Genomic DNA, 26,979 nt, shown 5'->3' on the forward strand with positions numbered 1-26,979 from the left:
CTCTCAGACCATCTGGTCCAGCCCTATCATAGTACAGAAACTGAGGAATAAGAACTGAGAAGTGACTTTCTAAAGGCCACCCAGAGAGCATCAAGGCCAGTGTCAAGCCCCAGGTTAGTCCCCTTTTCTGTGCTCGTTGTGCCATGCCTCCATGGTCCCCAAAAGGACAGCTCATCGTGTAAGTAGGGTAAAGAGGGAGCTACGTCAAAATTGTTTGTGTTCTTTTTTTTTTTATTGAACTATAGTTGATCTATAATATGTTGTTTCAGGTGTACAGCAAAGTGATTCAGTTATATATTCATATATATATTATATATATATATATACTTCATATTCTTTTCCATTATAGGTTATTACAAGATATTGAATATAGTTCCCTGTGCTCTACAGTAAATCCTTGTTGTTTAGCTATTTTATATATAGTAGTGTGTATCTGTTAATTCCATACTCCTAATTGATCCCTCCCCTCTCTCCCTTTCCCATTTGGTAACCATAAGTTTGTTTTCTGTGTCTGTGAGTCTGTTTCTGTTTTGTAAATAAATTCATTTGTTTTGTTTTGTTTTTAGATTCCACATATAAGTGATAATGTACAGTATTTGTCTTTCTTTGTCTGACTTAGTACGATAATTTTCAGGTCCATCCATGTGCTGCAAATGGCAATATTTCATTCTTTTTATGGCTGAGTAATATTCCATTGTATATATGTACCACATCTTCTTTATCCACTCATCTGTCGATGGACATTTAGGTTGCTTCCATGTCCTGGCTACTGTATTGTAAATAGTGCTGCAATGAACATTGAGGTGCATGTATCTTTTCAAATTATGGTTTTCTCAGGGTATATGCCCAGGAGTGGGATTGCTGGATCATATGGTAGCTCTATTTTTAGTTTTTTAAGGAACCTCCATACTGTTCTCCATAGTGGCTTTACCAGTTTGTATTCCCACCAACAGTATAGGAGGGTTCCCTTTTCTCCACACCCTCTCCAGCATTTATTTATTTATTTTTTCAAAAAAAATGTTGAGCCTTCTTTTAATTAATTTATTTTTATTTTTGGCTGTGTTGGGTTTTCGTTTCTGTGCGAGGGCTTTCTCTAGTTGTGGCAAGCGGGGGCCACTCTTCATCGTGGTGCGTGGACCTCTCACTGTCGTGGCCTCTCTTGTTGCGGAGCACAGGCTCCAGACGCACAGGCTCAGTAGTTGTGGCTCATGGGCCTAGTTGCTCCGCGGCATGTGGGATCTTCCCAGACCAGGGCTCGAACTTGTGTCCCCTGCATTAGCAGGCAGATTCTCAACCACTGCGCCACCAGGGAAACCCCAGCATTTATTATTTGTAGACTTTTTGGTGATGTCCATTCTGACCAGTGTGAGGTGATACCTCATTGTAGTTATGATCTACATTTCTTGTTTGAATGTTCTTAGTCTGATGCAAAAGCAGAACTGAGACTATGTACCTCTCTGGGGCCAATAGACACAATTTCCTTCCTTGCCCTGCCCTCAGCCACTCCCATCATCCCAGAGCTCCTGTAGAAACCTCCTTCAGATTCTGCAGGGACTGAGAAAAGGAGGTTGGGGAGGGGCAGAACTGATCCCAAAATGTGTGAGAAGAGGCTAGCAGCAAAGAACCTGACTGGTCTTGTCTTCTACTTCTCATCTGCCTAGATCTGAGCTGTCCAATACGTAGCCACTAGCCACAAGTAGCTATTTAAATTTCAATTAAATTTAATTTCAGTTAAATAAAATTTGAAATTCAATTCCTCAGTTGCACTAGTCACATTTCAGGTGCTCACTGGCTACATGTGGTTCGTGGCTGCCACGTTGCATGGTGCAAATGTAGAACATTCCTATCATCATAGGAAGTTCCATTGGACCAATATCCTCAGGGCCTAAAGGGAGGGAAAGGACGGGTAATTGGGGTGGCCAGGAAGGTTAGGGTATGGTCTTTGGTGAAAGATACACACCATTCTGAGGGAAGGGGTTGGGAGAGAGAATTCATGATCCCCAGGCCTGAGACAAGGTATAGATCTCTGTGGTAGGCTGAATAATGGCCCCCAAGATGTTCACATCCTAATCCCCAGAATCTGTGAATATTCCTTTATAAGGTAAAAAAGCCTTTGCAGATGTGATCAAGTTAAGAATCTTGAGATGAAGAGATTATCCTGGATTATTTGTCTGGATCCTAAATCTGATCATAAGTGTCCTTATAAGAGGGTGCAGAAGGAGATGTGACCACAGAAGAGAAGGCAATGTGCAAACAAATGCAAGATGCCATGCTGCTGGCTTTGAAGATGGAGGAAGAGGCCACGAGCCAAGAAATGCAAGAATGCAGCTCTAGAAGCTGGAAAAGGCAAGAAAATGGTTTCTCTCCTAAAACTTCCAGAAGGAGCACAGCCACCTTGATGTCAGCTCAGTGGATGAGATTGTGGACTTCTGACCTCTAGAACTTTAAGAGCATAACTGTGTATTTTTTTAGGACACCAAGTTTGTGTAATTTGTTACAGCAGCAATAGGAAACTAATACAGTCACCAATGGAAGGGTCATTGACAATGACCCCCTCCAGCTTAGTGTGGAAGGGAATGGAACATTCTAGAAGATGAGACAAACTTACCCACAGGAGAAACTCAGGGCAAAGTGGACACATTCCAAGGTGACAGATTATGATGAGGTGAGGCATCTCAAGAGGAGGGGCTGCTTCAGCAGCTGAGTGTGAGGGCTGAGGCTTCACCAAAGATGCAACACCCACCAGCCACATTATGAGGAAGCCTGGAGACTTCTCTGGTGCTCCAGTGGCTAAGACTCCACGCTCCCAATTCAGGGGCCCCGGGTTCAATCCCTGGTCAGGGAACTAGATCCCACATGCTGCAACTAAGCGTTCGCATGCCGCAACTAAAGATCCCGTATGCCGCAACAAAGGTCCCACGTGCCATAACTAAGACCCGATGCAGGCAAACAAAATAAATAAGTATCAAAAAAAAAAAGAGAGAGAGAGGAAGCCTGACTCTTATTGAGACTCCTGGGGCCCTCTGGGCATCTTGGTCTCCTATCTGGAGGAATCTACCCTCTCATTTGTCTATTGAACCCCAGAGCAAAGCCATGGCTGATGTCTGGTTTCATTATTAGAGAGAAGGCAGGGTTAGGGCCAGAATCTGGACCTCCTCCCTCACAGTGGAGCCCTTTCCCCACACCTCCCTGCCCCTGAGGTGTGGAGAAGAGAGAAACTCAGCTTCACAGAGGCCGGATCACCAAGGAAGACAGCAGTAGGCCTGAACACCCTCATGAAGAAATGCTTTACCAGGGAATTACAGATGACAGCATGGACTCCTTGTGGTGTGGCAAAGTAGGACTTCACCTGTTGTGCAACATCAGACTTTGTTTTTTCTTTTCTCCTCTTTTCATAAAACTTCCTTTTCTCACCCAGAGGCCAGGGAGCTTGTATCTGCTTTCAAGACTGTCTGGTTGAGGTTTCTCTGGGTTTCTGGGTGGGGACCAGAAGAGATGAGGCAGGATGGGGGGTGAGCACCATTGGATGCCAGCCCTGTGTTTTCTGCTTCTGTGCAGTGCCTGCCTCTTCCCATCTCCCTCTCTAGACAGGAGGAAGTCTGTTTCCTCATGTTCTGGTTTATGCAAACTTTCTGTCCTCTCACTACCTCACCCCAACCCAGAGTCTTCTGTAATGTTCCCATGATACAGGCATTTTCCTCATAGGAGGCCAGAAGCTGAGCGAGCAGAAGCCAGGGATGTGAGCTGAGCTGCAGAGGGTGAAAGAAACCACAGCTCTTCCTGATGACCGGGCCCAGCGGCCCCAAGGCTGTCTTGAGCTGCTTTGCATACACACCCTTCAAAGACCCAGGAGCCCTGTCATGGCTTCCTGGGTTGGGTCCATGACTCTGGCCCATTTGTCCAACCCTAAGCTCCTCTGAGCTCGCCAAGTCTCTTGGAAAGGCTGGCAGCCTTCCTGGGCGGTGCCTCCTTCCAGCCCCACTACACCCTCTTCCAGGGCAGGGATGGGACCCTATTAATCATTCTCAGATGCCTAACTTTTTGGCTCACATCTTTCCTTTATCTTCCCTCTAGCGTCTATCTTATTTTTCTCTCCTGTTATGTGGAAAGCTAGCTCTTAAATCATGAATTTTAAAAACACATCTACACTTTATGGTATCAACCCTATCTCCAGTTTCGTGTGGGGTTTGGCCTTATCCCCATCCTACCATGTCCACCCAAATCCTTTTCTCCCCAAAAGCTGAGATCTTGAAATGGAAAGCCTGTGCTTTCAGAACTAGTATGTAGAGTCTGAAAGAAAACCGACTGAGGAACTCAGTTGACTTGCTTCTCTAAGCTGTGTCCACCCTCCCCCAAGGACAGTGAGTGTATTTTATAATTGACTGTTGCAACACAGAGGAATGCCAGTGAGTATAGGGAAGTAGGGGAAGGAGGGAAGACACCTTGTAATTCCTCCAAATATTATCTGTTACACACTTAAAATCATGCAGAAAGGCAGCAGGCCCCCAGGTGTTAAGGAGATGTCGTTAGTCGGATATGTGCTTTCTGACTTTTTAATTTCATCATCTCTGACCTAACAAGGTCTCATGCTCTGTAACACAGTGTCTTGGTGTTCATCCCCAACTCTTTATGGAACAGGACAAAGATGACAAAGATACAACATAAACAAGATCTGGGACTAGGGAGCTGAGCGTGCAGTTGGGTGTTTAAAGGATTTGACAGGGTTGGGAAATGACTCTCTGGAATATGAAATTCCAGGAAAAATGGAATTCCAGCAAATTCAGGAGTCTGAACATGGAAGCTGTGACAGCCTCGAGGTCTCGTGCCATTTAAAAAAATAAAAGAAATACAACTTTGATGGCTGCAAGTACGATGGGTGGGTTTTACAGACTGAGTGTTACTGGCCCAAAACTTGGGTCTGCTCCCTCGCAGGCAGTAAAGCCAGTCTACTGACACCGGACTGTGGTGAAGGAAAGTGCAGTGTTTATTGTAAGGTGTCATACAAGGAGTTGGGGACAGCTAGTGCTCAGAAAGCCTGAACTCCCGGATGGGTCTCAGCAAAGCCTATTTAAAGGCAAGGTGGGAAGGGGAGTCCCAGGGTCTGTGATCAGCTAGTGCACAATTCTCCGATTGTTTGATGGTAAGGGTGTCACAGGGGTTAAAATGATCAATCCTTAGTCTCCAGTAGGCCTGGGGACTATGTGCTCATGGTCATTAAGTAGTTAATTTCTTCCATTTGGGGGTTATTTTAGCATCTGTAAAACAACTCAGGAGATGTGCATCAGAGACTATTATCTGGGTACTTCAGAACGGAGCTAAAGCAGAGGATATGGGAGAAGGGTCTGTCCCAGGAAGGCCCCATAGAGTCCTGCTCAGTTACAGGAGGACATCTAGGAATTCCCAAGGTCTTGACTCAGTCTTCTCCCTTCATTGTTCATTTGCATCTCATGGCTGCTGCAGACACCTGACCCTTTCAAATGATAATAGGTCATGAGAATTTAGCAAATCCCCAAATTTGTGATTGTCACTCGAGTACCAGAAATCCACTTTTTCTAGGGACATCATTTTGTTTTGTTTTTCACAAAGAAATAAAGGTTTTATTTGGTAGGTAAAGCACTCCGCATTATTTCCAGGTGCATGAAAAGCATCTGCAGAGCTTTTCTGGACCCCAGGACTGGAGAGTCCACATCAGTGGGTCTCTGGTGGGTTTGGGAGTATTTGCAAGGCATGACTTTCTTTGAGTCTCACTTTCTTCATCTGGGACATGGGGGTGCCAATGGAAGCAGCCCTTCAGGCTTGTGAGCCTTCAGTGAGATGGTGGGTGTAAAGTACAAGTACAGGACCTGCCAGGCAATTGCGTGCTTCATAAAGTTCAGGTATTGGAGAGAGTCCCTCCTTAATAACCTTGCAGCACCTGTTTTTGCAATGCCTACTTCAGCAAGACTATTCCAGGCCATGATTATGCTTTGCTTCATACTTGGAACTGAAGTGCTAGAGTAACCAGCAGGTTATATTGGGTTACACAACTTCTGCTAATTAAATGTCTTTACTGTGGTGAGAATTTTTTGCCTTATATCCCCAACTGGGATACATCCCAAGGGGCCTATGGGACTATATACAGCTGGAAATAGTCCATTAAAAACTTCAGGGGAGAGGGATAAATTAGGAGGTTGGGATTAACAGTTACACACTACTATATAGAAAATAGGTAAACAACAAGGACCTACTGTAGAGCACAGGGAACTATATTCAGTATCTTGTAATAACATAATGGAAAAAAATCTGAAAAAGAATAGCTACGTGTGTATATGTATAACTGAATCACTGTGCTGTACACCTGAAACTAACACAGCATTGTAAATCAACTCTACTTCAAGAAAGACATAAATAAATAGAATTAAAAAAAATTTAACTTGTGAATATTACCTTATATGGCAATAGTGACTTTGCAGACATGACTAAAGTAAGGTTTTTTTTGTTTGTTTGTTTGTTTTTGCGGTACGCGGGCCTCCCACTGTTGTGGCCTCTCCCGTTGTGTAGCACAGGCTCCGGACGCACAGGCTCAGCGGCCATGGCTCACGGGCCCAGCCGCTCTGTGGCATGTGGGATCCTCCCGGACCGGGGCACGATTCCGTGTCCCCTGCATCAGTAGGCAGACTCTCAACCACTGCGCCACCAGGGAAGCCCCTAAAGTAAGGATTTTGAGATGAGGAGATTATCCTGGACTTCCTGGGTAGGTCCTAAATGTAATCACAAATGTCTATGTAGGAGGGAGGCAGAGGGAGACTTGTCACAGATTGGGAGAAGGCAAAGTGAAGACAGAGCAGAGTTTTGAAGGTGTTATGCTGCTGGCCTTAAAGATAGAAGAAGGGGTCAAGAGCCGAGGAATGCAGCTCTAGCAGCTAGAACAAGCAAGGAAGGTCTTATCCCCTAGAGCTCTGGAAGGAGTTGCCCTGCCCATACTTTAGAATGTATACCTTGATTTCAATCTTCTGAGCTCCAGAACTGCAAGAGAATAAATTTATGTTGTTTAAAAAAAAAATTTAACTTGGGGACGCAAGACTACAAATGTACTGGATCAGTGTGTGAGAAATCCATGTCTCCTTCACTGTGGTTGGAAGTGTAAATTGTATAGTCTTTTTTTTCCCTTTCAGTTTTGTTGAGAGATAATTGGCATACAGCACTGTGTATGTTTAAGGTGTGAAACATGATTTGACTTATATACATCGTGAAATGATTATCACCGTGAGTTGAGTGAACATGCATCATCTCATAGAGATAACAGCAGTAAGAAATTTTAAAAAATGTTTTTTCCTTGTGATGTGAACTCTTAAGATTTATTCTTTTAGCAGCTTTCATTTATAACACGTAGCAGTACTGATTATCTTTACCATGTTGTATATTATATCCCTAATACTTACGTATCTTGTAACTGGAAGATTGTACCTTCTGATTGCCTTCATCTAATTCCCCCTTCCCCCTCCTCTGCCTCTGGGAGCCACAAATCTGATCTCTTTTTTCTGTGAATTTGTTTGTTTTTGAAGTATAATTGACCTGCAACACTATGTTAACTTCTGGTACACAAGACAGTGGTTCAACATTTCTATACATTTCAAAACGATCCCCAGGATAAGTCTAGTTGTCATCTGTCAGCATACGAAGATATGACACAATTATTGACTATATTCCCCACACTGCACATTTCGTATCTGCAAAGAAACCTAGGTGCCCATCAATAGAGGAATAAAGAAAGTGTGATATGTATAGATGAATATTATATATATGCTATATATATATGATTTATATATACGAATATTATTGAGCCATAAATAGTGTAGTCTTTCTGCAGGACAATTTGGCAATATCTTCCAACTTTACCATAGATGTCTCCTTTGTATTTCCATGTTAGGGCATCTATTCTGGGAGAAATACTGAGATAGATAGATATAGATATAGATAAAAGGAAGCACTACAAAGTGTATGTTACATATCCACAGCAAATTGTTTGATAACCAAAAAACCCACAAACCTGCTAAATGTCCAACAATGGAAGTTTGGTTAAATAAATTATAAACCATTCATGTAATGGAATTTTAGATAGTAGTTATTTTTTAAAAGGAAAAGAAGATACTAACCTGGAAAGCTCTCCAAGACATCATGTTAAATGGATAAAGCAAATTAATACATATAATTTCATTTCTGCAAACAAAGTATATATTTGTATATACACATATGTGTCTATGTAAAAGCATAGGAAAAGGGTTTAGAAAAATACGCGGCAAACTGGTAATATTGATTACCTCCTGCAAGGTTACTCTGGATATATCTGTATTGTTTGAATTATTTAGCACATTCATGTGTTTGTTGTGTGAAAATGAACTTTGACAGGTTATATTAACTAAGTGATAATCGTCCCGTCTCATCACTTTTTGAGAGGGATTCAGGAGTCCTCTCCTTGCCAACCGTGCTGCTCCAAAGGGTTCTCCTGCAAGCTCTTTGGGGCTGTCCAGCCCTGGCCCCATGAACAAAGCCACGATACGTAGCAGCCTGGGATCCAGCCAGCCACCTTGGGTTTGGATCCAGGCTGACCAACTGCTGTTCTCTGTGCTGCCTGCAGCCATTAATCTCCACCCTGGACTGAGCTCCCTCTCTGGGTATCCTGGTCCCTCCTTCAGATTGAGGAGTCATTCCTGGGTGCTTACTACCCTTTGCATCTGCAGAGATTCTGAGATCCTGGGTGTGAGCTCCCTGCCTGAGATGGCCAGTCTGAGCCCTCCTCTTGCGGCTTGCTGAGTCTTTCTCTGTTCTCAGGGTAGCTTGTCCAGGCCTCCCCACAGGGAGTGCTAAGGCGTTTGTCCAGGCTCTGACCACCAAGGACAACGCAGACTTTCTCTTCATTCCCATGGTCATTGGGGTTTTACCTGCCTACGCCTTTCTCAAAGATTTTGAGAATCTTTGGATAGGAAAGAGGGTGGGCTCCTTCCACAGGCCCCTGTGGAATGTTTAGTTGTCCTTCTGCTGTAGTTCTGCTCATGTAGCTCACCCACACAGCCTTCTGTCCAGGAACCTCTTGGTATGGAGCAGAATAGGCTCAGAGAACACCAGTCACCAAGAGGGACCATGTCTCTCAACCCCCAAGGGCCCTGCCCAGCTTGTGATTTTTATTTTATTTATTTATTTTTTTAAATTTATTTATTTATTTATTCATTTATTTTTTGCTGCGTTGGGTCTTTGTTGCTGTGCGCGGGCTTTCTCTAGTTGCGGCGAGCAGGGGCTACTCTTTGTTGCGCTGCGTGGGCTTCTCATGGCGGTGGCTTCTCTTGTTGTGGAGCACGGGATGTAGGCTCACGGGCTTCCGTAGTTGTGGCTCACAGACTTTAAAGCGCAGGCTCAGTAGCTGTGGCGCACGGGCTTAGTTGCTCTGTGGCATGTGGGATCTTCCCGGACCAGGGTTCGAACCCATGTCCCCTGCCTTGGCCGGCAGATTCTTAACCACTGCGCCACCAGGGAAGTCCCAGCTTGTGATCTTTATACATCACTACCATTGTGGTTCCACCCTCAGCCCTGGGAACCACTCAAAGCACACATTCACCATCCTTGTGTAACCGGTCCTGCAGGACACCCCAGATGGGCCCTGACAAACAGCACCTGGCTTCGTAATGTAAGCTCGCACTCTGAAATTCTCATTTACACAAAGAAAATTCTTTTCTTTGACCACAGTTCCCAAGGGCACTAGGGAAACCAGGGGCAAGCTGTGATGAAGCAATGAATGAAGGGCTAAAAAATGTTCCCGAGCTCTCCCATTAGGTATCTGCGTCTCCAAGAAACCATTCCCTGATCTGAGAAAGCAGAAATCAAGGAAACTAGAACATCTGAGGGCACTCCCTTGAGGGCTTATATTCTGATACTCTTCCAGATCTTCTTCCTCCCGCCCCACCCTCCTTTCTGGTGACACTGAGAGTATAAAATGGGGCTGGGCTCTGCCCGTGCATCACATAAAGTTCAACATGAAGACAGGCACCATCTTTGTTCTGGTGGCTTTCATCGTCAGGGGGCTGGAGGTGGCCTATACTGCGAGACCTACTTTCGGAGGTGAGGTTGCTGAGGGGATCCTCCCTGAGAGCAGAGAAGGCACAGAGCCCAGTGTTACACCTGGGGATGGTTTGGCACGGAAGCTGCCGTGTCCCCACTGCAGAGTGGAGATTCAGCCTTGATCAGATGCATTTCCTTTGATCTAAATGAGCGGTCACCCTGCGTTTCCCATTCCCCTTATCAGATTGGGTTGGATCTGATCTGTGTCTCTAAAAGAGATATGTGTGGTTTATCTTACCATTTTGGTTGTTATTTTATTTACTGTTGCAGATATCTTTGTTAGATACATAGCCTTTTGTTATATAATCTATTTTATTTGTGTAATCTCTCTCTCTCCTTTCCCCTCTCTCTTACTATATGTTTTGCATTTAGAAAGCGTTTCGTTTTTTGTTCTATTAGTTACCTTAAACTAAGACCTTTGAGTACCACCCTTGGTCCCCCTTTTTTTTTATTATTACCTATAGGTTTCCTGCTATGAGTGATAGTCATAATGAAATTAGCTAATTTCCTTCTTTCCTTCCTCCACACTCCCCTACCCCCAGCAGCTGATTTTAAGCAATATCCTTTCATTCCCACTTAATCATGTTAAGGTACTTATCAAGCTTGCTCTGCTTTTCCTATGTTCTTTCCTTCCCCCTCCCTGATTTTTAATAGGTATATTGTCAAAACATATAGCTACTTCATAGACTCTTTCCATAGACCATTATTAAGTCTGAATTCTACTGTAAGTATATATCTAATGGCCTTACTAGTCCCCGTTTTGATGCCTCTCCAGTACTTTGGTTGGCTGGCGATCAGTCTCTAGTACATTCCTCAGGAAGTTCTCTTGGGAACAATGACCCCAGTCTTCTCCATCAGTCACCTCATTGCTTCCTGCGGATTTCTGCACAGATGCAGATGCCTCACTGGTGTGGTGGGTGACGGTGGTTTGTCCTCCTTCCATCCACTCATATTGTGGAGTTTGAGGGGATACCTTGTTCCGCAGTTTTGTTGTCTATGTGTTTTGAATTTTGCTATTTTGATTGCTCTGTGTGTTTTTAAGGGGAAATTATAGAAGATTCAAAAATTATGCCAACCTACACAATTAAAACCACCTTCCCAAAATCTGACGTTATTTTTTTGTAACAACTTCTAACTTTCTCCTTTGTGAAGTGTCTGTTCAATCCTCTTGCCCATTTTTCTATTAGGTTATCAATTGTTACTATTGATTTGTAAGGGATTCTGGATACAAGTTGTTTGTTGTATATATGTATTATAAACATTTTCTCCCAATGTAGCTTTTCTTTTCACTCTCTTAATGGTGTCATTCAATGAAGAAAAGTTCCTTATTTTAATGAGGTTCCATCTACCTATCTAGTTTAATGGTCAGCAATATTTTTGTAATATTTAAGAAATATTTGCCTATCCCGAGATCATGAAGCTATCTATTATAGTATCTTCTAGAAGCTTTATTGCTTTACCTTTCACTTCGGTCTATAACCCATTTGGAACAGAGTTTGTAGTGTGGTGTAAGGTAGGGGACAAGTTCCTTTTTTTCACATGGACAGTCCATGTTGCATTAATCCAACCACACTGAAATCCTGTAACTTTGTTTAAAATTGTCTTGATCCTTATTTTGATTATTGTTGGTTTGGGAAACTTACATATAAACTTTTAGAATCAGCTTATCCATTTTTGTGAAAAATCCTTCTACGATTTCTACTGGGATTATATTAAATTTCAATTTTGGGGGAAACTTGTTTCTTTATAACACTGAATCTTTTCATCCATGAACATGACGTCTGTCTCCATTTATAAGACAGTTAAATTTTTTTCTTAGTAATATAGTGTAGTTTTCTGCACATAATTGGTTAGATTTATTTCTAGGGAACTGATGGTTTTTGAAAGATATTGTAAAGGCATTGAGAGTATTTATTTTCTAATCGTAAGACTTCAAAGCTTCTAACTGTGTCTTTCCTCTCGCCAGCGATCTGTGTGAATGAGTGTTCAGGAGACTGGGACTGTGAAGGAGGAAAAGAATGCGTGGAGGTTGGCTGTGCACGTATCTGCGCCCCACAGACTAAAAAAGGTGAGCCCTGACTTTCTCCACCCCAGCCTATCCTGGGAGAATTAAGAGCTTGGTGTTACCTGAACTTGCACAATTGTGTGATCACCCAGAGAAACACACCCGAATGCCTGAGGGGTCCCTCTGTTCTTGCCCTTTGAGGGAAAGGTTGGTCTCAGAACATTTATCCCAACATTTTCAAGTATGAGAATCCTAAAAAAAAAAGAATCTCATTTAATTTTTCACAAGGAATACGTATTTATTACAGAAAAGTCAGAAACTACGGAACAAAATGATGGCAAGATGTGCCTGTAATCTTATTACTAGGAGGTAAACATGGTTACATGTATGTTAATATCCTTCCACAAATATATTCAGGGGGTATGGTGCCAAATAATCATGGCATCACACTCCACGAACAGACATCTTTAAACTTTTCTTTTTACTGTCAATAATATGTAGTGAATAGCTTGCTACAAGCATGGACTTATTTCTACAACTCTATTTTTTTCAAAGACATCAAAGCATTTTTACTGTGAATGTACCACATTTTGTTTACCACTTCTTGACCAATGGGCTTTTAAACTTCTCTAATATTTTACTATCAAAGGGTTCCCTTGAAACTAAATCGTTCCGTTTATAACTTGATTATTTCCTTAGGAAACATTGCTAGAAATGATATTGCTGACTCAAAGGGCATGCATGTTTTTTTAAATCCAAAGATACTTGGCCAATTTGCGTTTGTGAGGATGTATTGTTTATGTCAAAAAGTTTCATAAACTTCAAAATGCTGGGTATTGTAAGGTCGGATCTTAACAAACGGCACCGCGAAACAGAGGAAAGCTTCAAGTGAGCTTTATTAGGGAGCGCTCCCGGGCGAGGTTCACTGGTCCGAGAGAAAGGAGCCAGAGAAGTCGCACCCGGGCGAGGGTTGGGCAAGATTTTATAGGGGAAGAAGGGAAAGGGGTGTGGTGAATCTGGGAGGGCGCGGGGTATTCCTTATTTGGTGGTCTTTTCGGGTATCCTGGGGGACCGTTAGTCCCGCCCCTCGAAAGACGGGAAGGCTGGGCGGAGTGCAAAGTCCCCAGGTCAGTTCCTGGAACTGGGTGGTGTGGAATGTCTCCAGGGCAGTTTCTGGAACTGGGTGGTCCGGAGAATTTCGTTCTGATGCAACCTGTGAATCTGATTGTGTTCCCCTGCCTCGGGCCAGTTGGCCTTACAGGTATATTTTAATTTTAAATTACATGCAACTTAAAAACAACTTCAAAGATGTTTATGAAATGTTTTTAGGGAATGTTTCAAAGATCCTTTGCCATAAGTTGGCATCCCACATGATGGGAAAAAAGTGAAAAACACATATTTGGCAAATTCTCTGTGCCAGATCTTTTTCAAAATACATTATTTTGTTTAATCTTGAGAACTTTAGGTATGAAAGATATAGGTATTCATCTCACGTCCATTTTACAGATGAGGAAACTAAAGAATGAACCAAATATATATTTTTCTTTTTCTCACCTTACCGTGATTCCTGTCCACCCTCTTCCTTTTCTTTTTCTATTTTTATTTTTATTATTATTATTTTGCGGTACATGGGCCTCTCACTGTTGTGGCCTCTCCCTTTGCAGAGCACAGGCTCCAGATGCGCAGGCTTAGGGGCCATGGCTCACGGGCCCAGCCGCTCCGCGGCATGTGGGATCTTCCCGGACCGGGGCACGAACCCATGTCCCCTGCATCAGCAGGCAGACTCTCAACCACTGCGCCACCAGGGAAGCCCTCTATTTTTATTTTAATTTTAATTTTTTTAACATCTTTATTGGAATATAATTGCTTTACAATGGTGTGTTAGTTTCTGCTGTATAACAAAGTGAATCAGTTATACATATACATATATCTCCTCCCTCTTGCGTCTCCCTCCCACCCTCCCTATCCCACCCATCTAGGTGGTCACAAAGCACTGAGCTGATCTCCCTGTGCCATGTGGCTGCTTCCCACTAGCTATCTATGTTATATTTGGTAGTGTATATATGTCCATGCCACTCTCTCACTTTGTCCCAGCTTACCCTTCCCCCTCCCTGTGTCCTCAAGTCCATTCTCTACGTCTGCGTCTTTTTTCCTGTCCTGCCCCTAGGTTCTTCAGAACCTTTTTTTTTTTAGATTCCGTGTATATGTGTTAGCATACGGTATTTGTTTTTCTCTTTCTGACTTACTTCACTCTGTACGACAGACTCTAGGTCCATCCACCTCACTACAAATAACTCAATTTCATTTCTTTTTATGGCTGAGTAATATTCCATTGTATATATGTGCCACATCTTCTTTATCCATTTGTCTGTCGATGGACACTTAGGTTGCTTCCATGTCCTGGCTATTGTAAATAGTGCTGCAATGAACATTGTGGTACCTGATTCTTTCTGAATTATGGTTTTCTCAGGGTATACGCCTGGTAGTGGGATTGCTGTGTCATATGGTAGTTCTATTTTTAGTATTTTAAGGAAGCTCCATACTGTTCTCCATAGTGGCTGTATCAATTTACATTCTCACCAACAGTGCAAGAGGGTTCCATTTTCTCCACACCTTCTCCAGCATTTATTGTTTGTAGATTTTTTGATGATGGCCATTCTGACTGGTGTGAGGTAGTTTTTTTTTTTTTAACATCTTTATTAGAGTATAATTGCTTTACAATGGTGCGTCAGTTTCTGCCTTATAACAAAGTGAATCAGTTATACATATACATATGTCTCCATATCTCTTCCCTCTTGTATCACCCTCCCTCCCACCCCATGTGAGGTAGTTTTTTTTGTTTTTTGTTTTTAAGTGTTTGGCCACACCCCACGGCATGTGGGATCTTAGTTCCCCAGCCAGGGATTGAACCCATGCCTCCTGCATTGGAAGGCAGTGGACTGCGGGGGAGGTAGTTTTGATTGTAGTTTTGATTTGCATTTCTCTAATGATTAGTGATGCTGAACATCCTTTCATGCGTTTGTTGGCAGTCTGTATATCTTCTTTGGAGAAGTGTCTATTTAGGTCTTCTGCCCATTTTTGGATTGGGTTGTTTGTTTTTTGATACTGAGCTGCATGAACTGCTTGTAAATTTTGGAGATTAATTCTTTGTCAGTTGCTTCATTTGCAAATATTTTCTCCCATTCTGAGGGTTGTCTTTTCATCTTGTTTATGTTTTCCTTTGCACCCTCTTCCTTAAGTCACTTGGATCACACTGCAAACAGTGACACCAAAAAGTGCCTTAACAGTGCCCCCAACTTTCACTAAAGATCCCTGTCCTTCTCCAGCTCCAGGGAAGGCAGAGCCTGAGCGCCTGGCTCAGGAGCTAAGTCTATGGTGTTAGCTAACCTGTCGCCATCTGCTGGCTATCACTGTCTAGTGCATGACCTACCTACCCAATCAACACAGCAGTACTGGCTAGAACTGCTGAGGTGGAAATGTCTGTAAATCTCACTTTTGCATTTAATGTTCATTACACAGTTTTGAAGTAAATATTATTACCCGTATTTCAAGTGCTTGGAAACTGAGTCTCAGAGAGATTATGTGCTCATCCCATATCAGGCAGTTAGTAAATGGCAGAGGTGATCTCTTCACATCCAAAGCTAGAGTACTTCCCAGCACACCACGCTGCCTCCCGAAGAAATAATCCACATGGTTCTGTACTTTCATCCACATTCAAACTATAAGAAAAAAACCCACCCCACCTCTTTGTATGGAGTGACCACAAGTGTGTGTCAGCTAACTGGCTACACTCTGACTCATTCTCGTGGCCATGCTCCCCACTTAGATCTCCATCCTGCTCAGACCACCTTGTCCTGTTCCCTGCAAAGCCAACTGGAGCAAGCCACCTCTGTCCCAGTGGGGTTTCCCCACCTCTGGCTGGCTGACTGGACTTCCCCTGCGACTCCCCTCCTGACTCTCACAGCCCCTCCCTGGGGAGCCACGGGAGGAGGCAGTGGGGGTTTCTGATGGGGAAGGCTATTCCTGGGGCTGACATCATTGTCCTGGTTCGTGGGAGAGCACGGCTGCTAGCTCCACAGAGCCTTTGCAGCCGTCCAGTGTAACGAGGAGATCTGAAGCCGCACAGACCCCATTTGAACCCTGGCCCCTCCTTTTCCTAGCTCTGAGTTGGGTGCACGTTACTCATCCTAAAACGGTGATAATAGTTCGTACCTCACAGGGTCATTCTAAAGAGTGAATGAGGTTGTGCTAAATACTTAGCCCGGTGCCTGGCACTTAGCAAGTGCTCAATAAACGGTGGCCAAGAAACAAGTGAAGGGTTGGTGCCAGATATACACCTTCCCCGAGGCTCCCTTGGTCAAGAGGGAGCATTAGCACCATGTGGAGGTGAAGCTTTCAGGGCCTGGAGTCAGACAGACATTCTCTTGGCTTTAGGCTCGGCCGCTTACTGGCTGTGAGATCGTTTTGTGAGCTTGGGTCTCCTCTCTGTGGACCCATAGACAAGTCATTAGTAAAGCTCAGAGCGCCACCTGTTTCTAAGGCTTAAATACGTATTTCCAAATTGCCTCATAAGGACCCTTTGAAAACATTAAAAAGGTTAAAACGTAACATAACGGAGCTTCTAGTATGTAACATGCATAAGGACACCATGCCTAATGGACTCAGTAATGCCACTAAATGGAAGTTTATGCTATTATTTACAGCTGTCTGTGCTTATATTTGAAAAGAGTAGCACAACACTTAATCATTTTATAGACAATGTATGGGTTTCATGGGGACTTGCTAACCGTATGCATTAACCCTGCAGTCTGGTCCTGCCTGACATGTACAAGGCTTAGAACCTGGCCCCAGGAGCTTGGGCCGCTACATCACTCCCTGGCTCTAGGTCGCAGCTCTGGTTTCCTTAGGTGCTTGTGACATGGACTGGAGGTTGAGGGTCAGACTGGGGGTTGGACCTTCCAAATTCTATTAACCTTTAAAATCTCAGAGGCAGCCAGGGACTCAGGAAAGACCAAGACCCCTGGTTGCCAAAGGCCCCTTCTCTTAAAGGGATGAATGAAAGATTTTTTCCTTTCTCTCATCTCTGCCAGGGTTTATATCTCCCCTATTCCCAGAGCAAAGGGAGTCCCATTAGATTTTCCCGCCTACAATTGTCTCCCAATTTGTACTAAGGGGTGGCTTGGTTCCAGACAGGAAAACCATAGCCTCAAACCTACAGAGGGTGAGAAATCTTTACGGCAGCAGCCTGTGTCGAAAAACAGGCAGTCATGACAGGCTGGATGGAGACCACCACTAGCTCAAATGACACTTTTGGGAGAGCTAGAAAAAGGCCCCTTATACCAGACAGAGTCCAGTGGGTGCCCAGTTTGGTAAACAAACGCCTTTATCCATTATGGAAAAGTTGCCTCTCCCTCTGGGCGGAGGACTTCAGAAATGAGGTCGAGATGTATTACAGTCCCACTCATCCTGTCAGCAGACATAATTGTGTGGCTCACAACCTGTAAAACCATACGTGGCAGCCCTGGCTAGAGTGGATGAGGGGGAAGTGTGCATGCCTTGATTTCTCATAACATCTTTTTAAGTTGTAGTGTCATGCTCATTTCACAGACATGGGAACTGGGGCTCAGAAAGGTGACATGACCTGTCAATACATGGCAAAGCCAGTCTCTTTAACTTGAAAAAACCCAGAACATTTTCATACACCCTCCCTGCAGAAAGTACCCTTCAAGAGTCACCATTTGCCCACTTCTGCCTTTTTCTTCATTCATTTCCTCAGGGCACAGAAACACTAAGGACAAATGACCCAGCATCTTTGCATATGGTGTGTTCTGTCTTTTTCCTGTAAGTCCCAACCGGAGCAAGTGGGCCCTGTCCCAGAGGGACTTCCCCGTGTCTGGCCGGCTACCTGGCCTTCCTCCACATCTCCCCTGCCTTCCCTTAGTCAGGACCCATAGCCCCATCCTGAGAAGGGCTTCTGATGGGAGCAGCTATTCCTGGGGCTGTCATCACTGTCCTGGTTCGTGGGTGGACACAAATGCTAGCGCCACAGAGACCTGGGAGCAGTAACGAGGAAGCTTCTTTTGAAATCTTTCCTTGGAATCAGACTTAGCAGATTCTGTGTCAGCTTTTTTCTGTCTCTGTGGTCTTGTGCAATTTGCTCGAGCTCCCAGAGCCTCAGTTTCTGTACATGGGGATTACGAAGACCTACCTCCTAGAGACCTTGTGACAAATAAATGAGATCACAGATGTGACTCACTTGCCTAGAGCTGGCACAATAACAAGGGCTCACTAAATGGTAGAAAAAGTCCCTGGGAGCATGAGAGCCAGAAATGCCCCATTTCTGAAGGTGCCCTTCATCGAAAGGGAGCATCACCCTCATGTGACTGTGAAAAAACAGGATGTCCAGAGTCCAAAAATCTCCAATTGAATCCCAGCCTCGCCACAGGCCCTCCGCTATTATCACCTATGTCTCTGTTTGGAGGACAATTAACAAGACTTCAATCAAACCCACAGCCCTGAATACCTTTAAGCGTTTTGATTCATATTTTCAAAATCACCCCATGAGGACAATGTAATTATGTAAAAAATGTCAGGCAACCCACACGATGGTTGATTGTCCAGTTAACTCAGTGATTCTATTAAACTGTTTTGTAATTTATTGGGTACAATAGGTTCCACGTGTGTTTGAAAAACCAGCAGCGTGTACTATTTGACAATATGTGGTGTCTAGAAGGATTTACCAACCTTATGCACTAACTAATTCCCTGACAGATACACAGTCACTCTGGGAAGAAACATCACATTCTGAGCTCCTGCTGTTTGCCAGGCAGGTCCTGAGATTATTGCTTTTAAATCTCAGAGGTACAGTAGTAACAAATATCACTGTTATACAGATGAGGAACCTGAGGCATACAGCAGTGAAATGACTTTCTTGTGGCCACATAGATAATGAGGGAGAGCCCAGGTCTGCCTGTGAAGCATATTGAAAGGGCATATTGAAAGCCCTCTGTTGTGGCCATTTGCATAAATTAGAATATATCCTATTCTCTTGTATAAAGTATCCTATCATGCATGACATACATCTTTTAAAATTTAACATAAATTGTGGACATCTTTCCATGTCCACACAAATACATCTCATTCTTTTTGGATTATGTGATGACTAATGAATAAGTTTACTATAATTCATTTAACCAATTCCCTTTTGGTCGTCATTCTATTTGCGTGACATTTTTTGCTGTTGCCCAGGTTGCTGTAATGAACGTGATTTTATATTTTTGTCCATAGGTGGAAATGTTTCCTGTAGAATATATTTCTTAGGAGTGAAATGAAAAGGTCAAGGTTATGAACATTTTTTTTCATATTCTCTCCCTTTCCTCTCCTCTTCCTCCCTCCCTCTCTCTCTCCCTCCCCGCCCTCTCCTTCCTTCCTTCTTATACCTCCTCCCTCCCCCCATCTTCCTCATTGACCAGAAGGGCTTTCCCCTTTTCTATGGAATGAGAATTCACATCATGTCCAGCATCTTCTCTCTGCTCAGAGCTCTAAGCCTTGTGTGTGTTAAAAGGCGCTTCTGAAATTTCGAAAAATTTTTCTCTTTTAGCAGAGCCTGTTGTTGTCTAATTCAACAAAGCCTAATTTGAAACTCACTGCCGAGCCCTGGCCCCTTTATTCCAGGCTGATGTGCCCTCCCCACGAAGCAAGGGCTGCCATTAACTCAATGAGTTGTGGGCGGGCAATGGGCAGCCAGAAACTAGGAAGAATTGGGAACAAAAGATACATTGAATCAACATCTCGGAGTAATATCATCTCATTACATCATGTACATTGTGAAAGCATTCTTTAAACTGTAAAGTTCTATTCAGATTGTGAACTTTTTTGCAATAGTAGACATTTTATAAATTACATAATTTTTTTTGCAATAGTAGACATTTTATAAATTACATAATTTGTTAAAGTGATAAAATGTAGATGGTACCTCGTAGGAAGGGCTCCGTTCATTCTTTGCTCCAGCCCCTTCCTAGTACCTGCTCCTGAGACTTAAGTTTTTTTTTTTTTTTTTTAATTTATTTATTTATTTTTGCTGTGTTGCGTCTTCATTTCTGTGCCAGGGCTTTCCCTAGTTGTGGCGAGCGGGGCCCACTCTTCATTGCGGTGCGCGGGCCTCTCACTATCGCGGCCTCTCTTGTTGCAGAGCACAGGCTCCAGACGCGCAGGCTCAGTAGTTGTGGCTCATGGGCCTAGTTGCTCCGCGGCATGTGGGATCATCCCAGACCAGGGCTCGGACCCGTGTTCCCTGCATTAGCAGGCAGACTCTCAACCACTGCGCCACCAGAGAAGCCCTAAGTTTTTGATGTATCTTCTCTGGCAGGCTACTGTGAGATCCGGTGCTGGAAAAACTGGAACTGCGGAGCCAGGAAATGGTGCACGCAGAAGGGCTGTAGGAAAGTCTGCTCCAGCTCCTCCAGAGGAGGTAAGACAGGAGCCCCGCCTGATTCCCCAGCCAGCTGTGCCAGGGTTAGCCCTGCCTGGCCTTTCCAAAACTGTGCTGCTGATCAGAAATGGGACAGAAACCCATCAGTGTTCCTGGGGGCTCTTCCTCCACTCTTGCCCTTACAGGGGGAAAACAGGTGAGAGAGCCATGTGCCCAGCATGTCATTAATAAATACCCCTTAAAAAGACCTTTAATCATTTCCCTTTTTTTTCCTCCAAGTGAAGCTCATTATATAAAAGTCAGAAACTACTGATGAGCCTATATATGTGTATATATGTATATACTATGATTATGGTATGATCATTATATATATATATATGGTATGCTTATATAATCATAATATTTTGACTGTCTAGAAAATAATGAACACTTCCACAGCATTATACTTATTATCTGTATTTATATAAATATTAATGATATTTACTATTATTATATTTTTAACCCAGAAAAGCCATTCCATAAATACTTTTTTGTCACTTAAGTTTTGTTGGGAGCATCTTTCACTGTCAACACAATATATTTCATTTTACTTGATTTCACATATTTAATTATTAAATTTAATTAATTTAATTTACTGTATCCCACCATATAGAATATACTACATCACCTCAGTAAATCACCTTCTAGTGGACATTTCAGGTGGGATTTTGTTCTGTTATCTTGTTTACTGTTGCTATTCTAAGCAATACCTCAATGCTGGTTTTTCTCACTAGATTTTCTGTACCTCCTTATTATGCCTGAATGAAGAAACTGAGGTTTCTCGGGTTAAAGTGACTGTGAATTGCTTGTGGTTATAAAACCAGTGAGTGGCTAAGTCAAGATTGATGCCGGCTCCATGCCTGGCAGAGTGGGAGGTGCAGGGCAGGGCTCCGGAGCCTTCAAATCCCACCTCTGCAGCTCACCAAAGTGGGGTTTAGGGCAAGTTACTTAACCTCGAGTTCCTCTGCTGCAACGTGGGTCAACACCTATTGCAGAGGGTATGGTGAGGACTGAATGTGCTCAAGTAGAGCATGTATTTGGCCCTGACCTTAGCACATAATTTTTTTTTTTTTTTTTTTTTTTGCGGTACGCGGGCCTCTCACTGCTGTGCCCTCTCCCGTTGTGGAACAGAGGGTCAGGACGCACAGGCTCAGCGGCCATGGCTCACGGTCCCAGCCGCTCCGCGGCATGTGGGATCTTCCCGGACCGGGCACGAACCCGTGTCCCCTGCATCGGCAGGCGGACTCCCAACCACTGTGCCACCAGGGAAGCCCTAGCACATAATTTTTAAAAAAAATTAATGGTAGGGAAAAGAACGGAGTAACAGGAAATACTGTTAAGTAGGAGGCAACACCACACGGGCTTAGGACTTTATTTCAAAACGTTGCTCTGTGGACACTGGGTAAATGTATGTAATATTTTTAACCCCCAGTTTCCTCATCAGGGAAACCCAGAAAATGTTATCTCCGTTACTACATCGTGTGAGGATTAAATGAAATATATGAATGTATATAGTACTGTCAGCCTTTTAAAAGAAAAAGGTAAGCAATGCAGCCAGCAAAATTGAGTTTATTCGAGAATAGCAGAGGAGTTGCAATTGGAGACAAGGAAAATGTGGCAAACCACCGGCAAGTCTGGAGAACAAAGGAGAGCGTGCTTTTACAGAGGACAGGAGGAAGTTGGGAGGGGTTGTTTCGTGCAGCAGTTCATTGGAGGAAAGTGAGAGTCTGAAGTGGTGGTAGCTTCTCATTGGCTGCAGGCGAGGGCGGCTCCTGGCCGGCGGCCAACAGGAAATCTTCCTCTTTCCTGCTGGAGGACGCAAGCTGCCATGAGTGGTACCTGCATGAGAGCCCTTCCTTCGTGGTTTCCTCGCTCCTATTTTGAGTTAGGTTTCCTTAACACGTTTTTCACAGTATAAACATCTGGAGAAGCAGATGTGCTCAGAAAACCAGTGACTCATTGCATGGGGCCGCCCTGTGGCAGAACTCATGGGAGCTGGGACAAGCAAGAAGAATCTTAGCATCCACTCCTCCTCTGCCCTCTTTTCCTCCTAAACCTGGCTAATTTAATTCAGGTCACCCAGAAGAAAAAAATGAAATAAAAATCGGAAAAGGTGGGGCTTCCCTGGTGGCGCAGTGGTTGAGAGTCCGCCTGCCAATGTAGGGGACACGGGTTCGTGCCCCGGTCTGGGAAGATCCCACATGCCGCGGAGCGGCTGGGCCCGTGAGCCATGGCCGCTGAGCCTGCGCGTCCGGAGCCTGTGCTCCGCAAAGGGAGAGGCCACAACAGTGAGAGGCCCGCGTACCACAAAAAAAAAAAAAAAAAAAAAGAAAATCGGAAAAGAACAGATGAGACTCTTAGCTTGGGCACATAGTTTGTTGGATATGATCAGCCTCTACTCTCAAATTATTTGTGTAAGAAACTCCACATTTCAAATGAGGAATCTATCCTGGAGAAGAAATAGATGCTACAGGAAGCCGGTGTTTGTGCACTGGCTCAACTGGCAGAGTTGTTGCAGAGATTATTTGTTCTTTTCTTCCTTTAACGTGAAAGCTCTGGAAATCTTACAGGAGATGAACTCATTCACGAAACAGTCCCACCAGACCAGAGAATAAGTGCATGCAGGGGTTATACCATCCTCAAGACAGGAGCCAGGAGCTGGAAACCTAGGGCCTGAACTCTCCTCCCATCAGGTCTGGGGACCTCTGACCAGAGCCCCAACCCAAGGACTCCCAGCCAGACTCACTGGGGGTGAGCTGGTGCCTACATTAGCTTGGTTTCCCAAAGCCACAGGCATGTCAGTCTCACTGTTGATCAATGGTGTCAGTTTCCCTGCAGGCTGCTGGGATTTGACACTTCCTTCTCTTGCTGTCTGCTTCTGGGGCACACAGCAGGGTGGCCCCAGTCCCCATCCCCTGAAAAGGCTTTGGTTGCACATTCTCTTTAATTTGGCTCACTCTTTCAGGGCACCATCCCCCCACCCCGCAATCTTCCTAGCAACGTTTCTGCTCAATTCTCTGCACAGCTGTATAAGAAGAAAATTTGAGAAGTCCCCTAACAAGTTACACCCCCAATTGTTCCCCAAATTTGCCCTCAAGCAGTGCCCCAGACCAAACCTTTGCTCCCTCAGGCTGAATTTTTTCCTGCCCAATACGGTTTCTTTATATGTAAGTTGGTGATAATTAAGGTCTTGATACTGATACGTGACTCTAAAAGCACAAGTAGCGAAATCAGTCAGGTCACTTAAAGAGGAGACATTCTTTTGAACCAAAAGGGCACTGGTTACAATGAGCACCTTGCAAGCACACCCTCAGCTTCACTGCCAAGGAAAACACCAGGCTGTGCTTCTGCTGCAGTCAGGATGACAGAGGGACTTCATCCTGGATCCGGAGACTTTAATGGTTTCTTCACGTCACTCGGTTTCACAGCTTCAGTGACACAAGGTGGCTTTTGCTCAATGAGCCTTTGATCAATTACTCCTCTACCTTTCTAAGTATGTGGTACCTTCATCCCTCTAATCCCAAGGAAGGGAAGAGGAGGCAATAGAGTTAGCCACGTGGTGGACTTGAGCCACTGGAAACCCCTGGTGTTGGCTGCTGGCAGTGCATCTGTGATGGTGTCACAAACAGCAAGAGACCTCAGGAGGCACCAGGGTTTGGGAGGCTGAGAACCAGCACCATTTCCTTGGTGAGAGAGGCCTGAACTGGGAACCATGTAGGTAGAATGCCACCCTGTACACCTAGGAGAGGAAAGCCATCTTTGTAGGTGCAGTGGTGGTCAGCATGGAAAAGGTTACACCGGTCTGCAACAGATGCCTGGGAGGTCAGGGATGAGCATAGTTCCTCAAGTGTTTGTTTGTTTTAAATTACTTAATTAATTTGGCTGCGTTGTGTCTTCGTTGTGGCACACGGGATCTTTAGTTGTGGCATGCGGATCTTTAGTTGTGGCATGCAAACTCTTAACTGTGGCATGAGGGATCTAGTTCCCTGAGCAGAGATCGAACCCAGGCCCCCTGCATTGGAAGCGCAGAGTCTTAACCACTGGACCACCAGGGAAGCCCTGTTCCTCAAGTGTTTATGGGTTCCTACCCTGAAGGCTGACCATTAACCTCCCCCGCCCCCCAGAAAAGTCATTGTGCCTCCCAAAAGACACATTGGACCCTCAGGCATATGAGGCCCCAGCAGAACCAATCCAAGAAGCCACGAGGGCATATGTGTCTGTTGGGGAATCACAGAGAAGGTATTGATTCAATATGGACTTTGGGGCCAGGTCCTCCCGGGTTCCAACCCCAGAACCACCGCTCACAAGCCCCAACCGTGGGCGAGTCATTTATGTTCTCTGAGCTCCTAGTTCCTCATTTCTTAAATGGGAACGATACATAGCTCAACAACTCTTTCTTGTGTGTACAACTGTCACACATAGGAATTGCTCTGTGAGTATGAAAATCCTTCTGTTTTTCTGCTCATCAACAGCTTTGGCCAAAAAGCTGAAGCTCATTTCTCTGAATTTTCTTTATTTTCTTAATGTATGTTCCTTTGTTTGTTGAAGTTACACATTTCTTGCCAAAATTAAAATGTCATAGACTAAACAAAAAGGGCTAAATCTGCCTACAGTTCTATCCCCTTTGAATAATCACCATTGATTGTTGGGTAAACATTATTTCAATGTCCTCTATGAATATGCTAATATATACTTATTTTTATATGTCCTGTTTCATTCTCCATTACACTGTGTGATATATGCCATGTATAAGTGGGTCCATTGCCTAATCTCCGCCATGTGTATGGTAGCTTCCAGATACCCATACCTAAGGCTTCTTTGTGTTCACTGAGGCTTTTATTCTTTTTCTTTTTTCTTTAATTTTTTATTTTATATTGGAGTATAGGTGATTAACAATGTTGTGTTAGTTTCAGATGTACAGCAAAGTGATTCAGTTATACATATACATGTATCTATTCTTTTTCATATTCTTTTCCCATTTAGGTTTCTACATAATATTGAGCAGAGTTCCCTGTGCTATACAGTAGGTCCTTGTTGGTTTTCCTTTTTAAATATAGCAGTGTGTACATGTCAATCCCAAATTCCCTAACTATCCCTTCCCTCCACCCTTCCCCCACTGGTAACCATAAATTCATTCTCTAAGTCTGTGAGTCCATTTCTGTTTTGTAAATACGTTTATTTGTATCATTTCTTTTTAGATTCCACATAAAAGCAATATCATACGATATTTGTCTTTCTCTGTCTGACTTACTTCACTCAGTATGACAACCTTTATGTCCATCCATGTTGCTGCAAATGGCATTTCACTGTTTTTAATGGCTGAGTAATATTCCATTGTATGTATGTGCCACATCTTCTTTATCCATTCCTCTGTCGATGGACGTTTAGGTTGCTTCCATGTCTTGGGTATTATAAACAGTGCTGCAATGAACATTGGGGTACATGTATCATTTCGGACCATGTTTTTCTCCCGATATATGCCCAGTAGTGGGATTGCTGGGTCGTGTGGTAGTTCTATTTTTAGTTTTTTGAGGAACCTCCACACTGTTCTCCACAGCAGCTGTACCAATTTACATTTCCACCAACTCACTGAGCCTTTTCTGATGTTAGAAATCTGTATGGAGCACTGCCGAGGAGACTGGGACTGTGGAGCTGGAGAACAATGTATCAAGAGGGGATGTAGTCGAGTCTGCTCTTCAGTCCTGGACCCAGGAGGTAAGAGCACACAGCCCTGCCCAGGTCCCCAAACCCTGCACAACACAGAGACTGTGTACTTAGCTCTGCCCAGACTTCCCTTCCTTAGACGGTAAATTTCCAGGGTCTCTGCTTTCAGGCTTGTCCTTCCAGAGGGAAAAGCATGTCACAGACCTGTGTGTCCTGACTTTTTGAGCACAGAAACTTCTTCTTTTATTTTGTTACACAACTAATAATGTTCATTATAAAAAAAACTCAGAAATACTACTAATTAAAAAGATAAATTATCCAATGGATAATAATTATCCACTGGATAATTTATTATCCATAAATTATCCCATTACCCAGATAACCACGTTAACCTTTAAAATAAAAGCTTCCATGTTTCATACACACACAGATATATTTTTTCAGCTTTAACAAGGAATAAATGTTTGTTTTGTGGTTACTGCATGTCTGGAACTGTGCTGAGTGCTGGGAGATAGTTAAGGAGAAGTCTTCGTCCTTAAAGATCTCATAGTAACAGAGATATAAACAAACAAACAAAAATCCAGGATATATGATTTTTACAGATATGGTGTTGCAGCCCATCCCTGATCAATAAACACAATTCTATCACACATTTTAAAAAGCTTCATTGTTTTCCAGTATGATATGCCTTCTTTCCATGCCTTCTTCTACTATTATAGAATTAGATAATTATCATTTTGAGTTACTT

General features: G+C 43.7%; 1 long non-coding RNA gene across 1 annotated transcript; it reads left to right on the forward strand.

The window, feature by feature from the left end:
* On the forward strand, positions 1 to 26,261 carry LOC138842465 (uncharacterized). The gene is made up of 5 exons (XR_011377052.1): positions 1 to 113; positions 12,059 to 12,160; positions 20,466 to 20,567; positions 25,551 to 25,590; positions 26,178 to 26,261. It is a non-coding gene; the product is annotated as an uncharacterized lncRNA (long non-coding RNA).
* The last annotated feature ends 718 nt before the right edge of the window (positions 26,262 to 26,979 follow it).

The sequence above is a fragment of the Globicephala melas genome, chromosome 20, assembly GCF_963455315.2.
Source record: "Globicephala melas chromosome 20, mGloMel1.2, whole genome shotgun sequence".
Lineage (NCBI taxonomy): Eukaryota > Metazoa > Chordata > Mammalia > Artiodactyla > Delphinidae > Globicephala > Globicephala melas.